The following is a 7500-nucleotide window of genomic DNA, read 5'->3' as shown; positions in this document are numbered from 1 at the left end:
TTCTTATCCCCATGCATGCCACCACTTTCGACCGCACCACTTTCAGTTCTCTTCTCCATTCAGAAAGACTGTTACGACATCTGAAGCAATACTGCAATACTGCAATACAAGCAATCTCGATATCGAAGGCAGAAATGGCTTAGTTTACATATTGTCACATCAGCATTTAAATCTGTACTCTAACGGTTGTTTATGAACTTAGACGGTGAGTGAGATTATGCAACTCCTTCGCTGCTTATGTTTTCAAAACATTCGACACATAAAATAAAATTCTCGCCACCTGCCCCTCTATCTAGATTACTTGTCTACCTTTAGCTACCAGCCTCTTACAGCCTGAGGAGCATGGTAGAGGTTACAAGGTTGGTTAGCATGAAAAATGAAGAGGTGAGGAGGAAAGCGGGAGTGGAAAAGGAGACGGCAGATGGGGTTGATGAAAGAGTATTTGGATGGTTTGGACACATGAAAAGAATGAGTGAAGAAAGATTAGTAAAAGAGGTGTGGAAGGCAGATGTAGAGGGAGTGAACATGAGGGAATGACCGAGAACAAGATGGATTGATGGGGTGTAAGGGGCGTTGAGAAGGAGGGGGAAGTCTGTTGAGCAGTGACGGGAGAGGACGGTAGATAGGGGTGAGTGGAGAATGGTTGTAAATAGATGATACTATGATGCAAGAAAGGGAGTGGGTGGGGGATGGGGGGGAGTGGTTATGTGTGAATGATATTTTGACGCAGCCCGAAAGACTTTCTCCCTCTCTGTTATTTTTCTGCTTGAGTCGGCAGAGAGTGGAGTCGCCGATTGAGTGAAGCGGTATTGCTATGGATATGCTGTGTCTTGCTGCATTGCTTGTGACCCATGGCAGTGGGCGGGATACACAGAAAAACCTGTCATCCATGAGGTGCTAAGATGAGGGGGGGGCAGAAAGGGTGTTGGATGGAAGTACAATGGGTGGGCGTGAAATAGGTGAAATGGGTATATGCCATTTAAATTTGGCTACCTCTCTTACTAGGGTGGAAAAGTCCTTGGTATATAAACAGATAGATAATTCTGATGGGTGACTTTAAATGTGGAAAGGTAAAATAGGGAGGAATGGGAAATAGGAAGAAACGAGAAACTCGGGACAAACATTACTAATCACAGCAATGAAAAAGATAATAACCTAATAGTTGAAGGAACAAAGAGGGTATGAAGGCAAAGCTACACCAAGAGGACAGGATTTGTCCTTAATCAAAATGCATGAGGAGATTGAAATACTGAATTATCATTGCCTAATAGGTGTAATCACGTGGCCTTTGAATCTATACTGAAAATAGGAGAGATAGTAACAACAGAAGAAATTTACAGACAAGAAAGATACAACTGAAAAGGTCAGCTTTTCATAACAGAAAATACTTTGATACAATAAAATGTAGGATCGTCATTGAGATAAAGGGAACAAAGAAGACATGGGAAATCTTCATGAAATTTCACAACACAGGGATACAAAAGATGAGTGGAAAGATGCATAAAAAGCAGTGATTCAATAAGAAATGTGCATTAGTAAAATATGAAAAACAGACAAAGTATGAGAAATGTGGCAAAAACAAGAAAACAAAGAATGTAAAATAACACAAAAGGACAAGAAATGAAAGTAAAAGGATAAGGAGAGAAGAGGAAAAGAATCTTAAAAAGGATGTAATTGATAAAAATATGAGTCAATTTAAGTTGTTCTACAAAAATATCAGGAAATATCTGCTTTCTGAATACTTTTTTTTTTTATTATTACTCCGAGGGTGGGAGTATGGGCAAATGAACAGGAACTCTTTAGAGCACCATTCAAGCAGTCCGCGTAGTGTAGGTTCTGGAATATCTAGTTTTGGTGTAGTGTCATCATGGTACACTCCTACCACCCACAGTCTGCAATCTACATCTGACTTCCTAGAAAGTCTTAAGATAAACTCTGCTAAAGGAAGGATTGTTTTTCTCGATGTGGAAGGGTGATATACTAATATTTCAATAAACCGCATAATTAATTACATCATCAACCTTCAAAGTTTGCTTCTTCTCCTCCTCCATTCCCGTCTTCTTTCTGCTTTGGGATAAAATGGATCCATTGATTTTATATTTTCAGCCGCGGGAGAGATTTTTCTCAAGTGATTAAAAGCGACAGGAAGTAATAAACCCTTATTTCATATAAATTGCCTCAGTAACTGAATCAAATCATGTGGTGACAACTAGGAAAAGTACAGATCATATTACTGAAAGATTCAACTCTTTACAGAGCAGACGATGTCTCTGTAGATGATCAAACTTGCCTAGTGATATCCAGAAAACACTGAAAAGTCGGAACAATCGGACGTAGGGCTATCATATTCGAAATTTTCATATATTTTATTAAACCCTTCTATTCAAGACTGCCAAGAGTTTAGTAAAATTTCAATGTATTAGCTGTAACAGAATCTATGGAGAATATCATCAAAACGACAGGACGAATCAAGAGATCCTCGATTTCTTTTCCTGACCTGCTACTTAGTGGACTATAATTTTTTGTCGTCGTACTAAAAAAAAAAATAAAATAAAATAAATGCAAGAACATATCATCAGAGTTAAAGAAGTGAATTCAGACATTTTTAAATCCTACAACTGTTCATCTATTTTCCAGATGATCATGAGAACTACCAGTTTCGGAACTCATGAAGTAGTCCAATCAAGAAGATTATCATAAAGGTCACAAAAACATAAAATGCTTGTACAGTAGTTTTGGAACTTATGAAGTAGCCCAATGAACAAAGTTATTTAATGGTCACAGAAACATTGTAGGAGAGAGGCCAAACGCAGAGTATGGGTTCCAATATAAATCAGAACAGTGGATTTTTTGCAACAAATAAACCATTGACAATTTTAATAACCAAGTAACAAGCAATATGCGCAAATTGTGTATACACCATTTTTATGTTTGTTTCTCCCCGCAAGCTCGGGCTATATAAGGAGCAAAATGTATCTCAACTGTGTTATTTCTGAAGAAGCCCTGCTGGACGAAACGTCAAATATACTGGATCCCATACTCTGCGTTTGGCCTCTCTCCTACAGTGCTGTTGCAGTCGTTGCTGCTTTTACTCGTCACAGCAACATTAAATACTTGCAGAGTAGAGTCAGAAATGAATCTAGTTGAACTTGAATATCTAATGAGGCTATTAACTGATAAGAACTTTAAAACAAATGCTAGCATCAGTTGTTTGTCAGACTTAGTTCTATAAAAAACTGGTGCTCTAAAGTACAGCAAGTTAACTTATCCCATATTGTATTTTTTCCACCATTACACACACCATATGTTGGTTGTCTTCTGGGTGACTATGACAACAACATTGCTAATATTGTAGGTCTAATGCATTAAAGGCTTATTCATATGGCAATATTACAACAGTCATTATAATACTTTTATGCACAGAGGTCTGTAAATAGAGCTATTTCTATCTATCTGCATACCAAATGCTTCTTTCCCCTTTATAAGGGGGGTAGTTAAATCAAAGGCACACCCCCCCTCCCTTCCATTCCACCCTCATCCATCACTCTTGTTTTCCTCTTACCTCTCCGTGGATGAAGTCATGATACAATTAAAATTATCAATATCTTAAGCTGAAATGCTCTCAAAACCCTATCTTTCAGTTACACAAGATGCGTCATATCAGCTTTAAGCAGCGTTGCAAACTATACGATACGATGATAAGCAACACCTCCTCCAACTTTAATGATGAAAAAATGAATGAAGTAAAAGTCTTCAAGCAGGGCTTCTCAACCAACAGGAAATCCCCTGAGAGGGGTTAATTTTTAAGACTTTATTGGGGAGGGGGGTGGTGTGCACCGGGCCAAATTTTGTGAGACCCAAACTCTTGAAATATTGATTTCTCTCCGGATTCTTCAACCTACATAAACTAAAAGACGTCCCAGTCTTCATAATGACACGGATTAAATAAGAAACAAATTAATATTTCTCCTTTTGAGTTAGGTAAATGTGTAAAAAGGAAAATGACACTAACCTAAAGTAAAAAAAAAAAAAAAAAAAAAAAAAAAATTTTACAACCTCTGGTTGAGAAAAATATCACAATCTTCTTCGGATTCATAAACGTCACACCCAAAGTGAATTAGACCCTTTAGACGGAATAAATTCTACTAAGAACACCATAACAAAGGTGTTAATTACAACTCTTTCATAACAAAATTTGTTGACTAATTTCAACAGTCAAAACAAAATCGGGAAGTATGTTATCATAGTAGCTGAGTTGATCGTGAATATGACTTTTGTTATTACATTTTCTAATCCTTTCTCAAAAATACATCTCGCCTAAGATAAACACAGGCTACGACCTATCACACACGTTACCTTTCTTTCCGTTATAAAAGAAAATTGCCAATAAACATTTGACTTGATTCTAGTCTTCACCTTTTCACATCTCTTCAGGACTGTTTAAACATTGGTTCTGGTTGGCACCTGGTAGTTTCATTCAATCAAAAGTCCTTTGTGATCTACAATTTTACATCTACTCATGAGTCGTACATTAATTTTGGCTGTCTTTAGCGATTTCGTTTAAAAGAAAGAAACTCCTGGGCCTAAAATATTCTTTCACTTCTTCATTGTTTTCTTCTCACATGAAATTCTACTAATGTTGAAATATCTTTACGTATGTACGTCCATTAATGTTTAAAAGAAATAACACACTGCTTTTAAAGTCTATTCGGAATTACTTGAAAGAAACGATACCAGTCAAGTTCAGCGAAGTATTTCATACTTAAGCTATAATTTTCTAGAATATTTTATATATAACTTCGCGGGCTCTATCTAAAATATTTTTACCTGATGTTTGATTCTGCAAATGTTAACATAGTTTGTATTTGAATTAAGAAAGTAAAGCAAAACCCGTTGGATAAAGAATATCAGCTGTGTAAATAGGCATTAGCGAATGGGTTGATATAAGGCGCTTGAAAAAAAATACAGTGAATTCTATACACATGCAAGATTATCACTTAATATGTATTGTCCTTGCGAGATTGCACTTGGTTAAATATGGTTAGGTGGACAAAGAGATAGACTTTTGATGCATTCTGCGATGTTATACGTTTCCTGGCAAAGCAAACCAAAGGCTTTACGTTAGGTTTAGTAAGAGGGCCCTTCTCAACAGAGGACACTGAGATTCCAACATCGTTCGCACATTTTCGTTCCTCAATCTTATGACGACAGCGTTCCCTTGCATCTCGGTTTTTTTTTTTTTTTTTTTTAACCATGCTGTTATGAAGGTAATTTCCGTAGGGATGTAATTTTTTTTCTTCCCCCCCGCTCTCTTTCTCTTTCTCTCTCTCTTTGTGTGTGTGTGTGTGTGTGTGTGTGTGTGTGTGTGTGTGTGTGTGTGTGTGTGTGTGTGTGTGTGTGCGTGTGTGTGTTTGTGTATTCACCTCGGATCTGCTGCAGTCTCTGTCGAGACAGCCAGACACCACCCTACGGCAGTGAGCTCAGAGCTCATTATTTGCCGATCTCTGGGTAGGTCTGAGACCACTCACACACCACACACCGGGACAGCAAGGTCACAACTCCTTGACTAACGTCCTGTACCTACTCACTGCTAGGTGAACAGGGGTTACACGTGAAAGGAGACAAACCCAACTTATCTCCGCCCGGCCGGGGAATCGAACCCAGGTTCTCTGGCTTGTGAGGCCAGTACTTTACCAATCCGCCACCGAGCCGTGTGTGTGTGTGTGTGTGTGTGTGTGTGTGTGTGTGTGTGTGTGTGTGTGTGTGTGTGTGTGTGTGTGTGTGTGTGTGTGTGTATGTGTGTGTGTGTGTGCGCGTTTCTGTCTCTGTCTATCTCCCCCCCCCTCTCTCTCTCTCTCTCTCTCTCTCTCTCATTTCGAAAAACATTTCAGATTTTTTTTTCCGATGACATCAGAACAACTTCCGGGTTTAGTCGCAATCGATGCTTAGTGTGCATTGACAGTCTTTTTCTTTTCTCTCCTGTTTCCAACATCATTTTTCTACTCTTATCACAATTTTGACTTTTTTCCTTTTGGTGGTATTATTTATTCTTCTATATTATTCTTTATGTATCTTTTTTTATTCTATCTTATTTGGGTAGCAACTTGTCTTCTAACTGCAACAGCGGTAAAGGAAAGAAAAAAAATGATGCTTGTTATTCTTTGTGTCTCACCTCCCCCTGCAAAAGAATATATGTTTTATGAATTAATGATTACAACATCGACTGACAACGATAGTTCTGGAATATTCTAGTTAAGATCAGTGTTGCCTTTGCAGGAATTCAGCCTCTGTAATTTCAGAATAAATTGCGCTAATTTGTGGCATCAAGTTTGTAATTGCCACGAGCTATTTTCGAGCGTCAACTTCGCATTATGCAATTATTCTGCCTAAAGTAGAATCATCTTACTCAGTTGAAGAATCATTTCTTAACATGCAAAGTGTCTCAACCCTTCTTCAATAATTTGTTCTCTTTTGTCGTCGTTTTGTATGTTCATAATACTCCTTAGGGCTTTATTCGCTCAAGAAAATAAACCCTCATTCCCTAAAAGAATAATAAGTTATCTATCTATATGAGAAATTCGCTAGTAAACAGCGACATCAATCAGACAATCTCCATGACAGTCGCGCAGTGGATTCGAACCCGCTGGCGGGTGTTGTGGAGCCTCTCTTGGGTCCAGACGCAGCGGGTTCGAATCCTCTGCGCGACTGTCATGGAGATTGCCTTACCTATCTACACACAAATAGCTTTTTCCCCCTTATAAGGGAGGTAGTCCAGTCAAAGACACGTAACTACTCCCACCCATTCCACTCTAATCCACCACCCTCTCCCCCCTCTCATCTTAGCTCCTCGTGGATGACGGGTCATCCCTGTATCCCGCCCACTGCCTTGGGTCAGAGGCAATGTAGCAAGACACAGTGCATCCCCAGTAAGGTCGGTTCGCCATTGTCACCATGCAACTGTCATAAAAATTATCGGATTGATGTCGCTGCTATTAGCGTATTTCTCTCATAGTGACAATGGCGATTAGCGTGAAAGGGATTCGTTCCGGTCCTTACCTCTTGCCACTGGTGAGCTTGGTCCTTCAGTAAAACAGGAATTCGGATCGCCGAAATAAGTGATCTTCCTTCCCTCGGGAATCAGTTCGATTCCATGTTTCAAGGATTTTATAGCTTCTGTGGTGTAGTGGTCTAGGCTCTGTTACGGTAATCTACGGATGGCCGAGTGCAGTGGGTTCGAATCCTGCATGCAACTGTCATAAAAATTATCGGATATACATATATATATACATATATACATACATATATATATATACATATATATGCATATATATACACATATATGTATATATGTATATATACATATATATATATATATATATGTATATATATATATATATATATGAGAAGAAAAAATAGTTTTGCATTGTATTTCCTTGCCAATATTCACTTATCTATTTGGTAATGATAAATGAATCACCTTAGTATTCATATATATATATA

The sequence above is a fragment of the Oratosquilla oratoria genome, chromosome 22 (genome assembly GCF_046742065.1).
Source record: "Oratosquilla oratoria isolate Oo_2021 chromosome 22, ASM4674206v1, whole genome shotgun sequence".
In the NCBI taxonomy this organism is placed as follows: domain Eukaryota; kingdom Metazoa; phylum Arthropoda; class Malacostraca; order Stomatopoda; family Squillidae; genus Oratosquilla; species Oratosquilla oratoria.
This window is presented reverse-complemented; position numbering follows the sequence as displayed.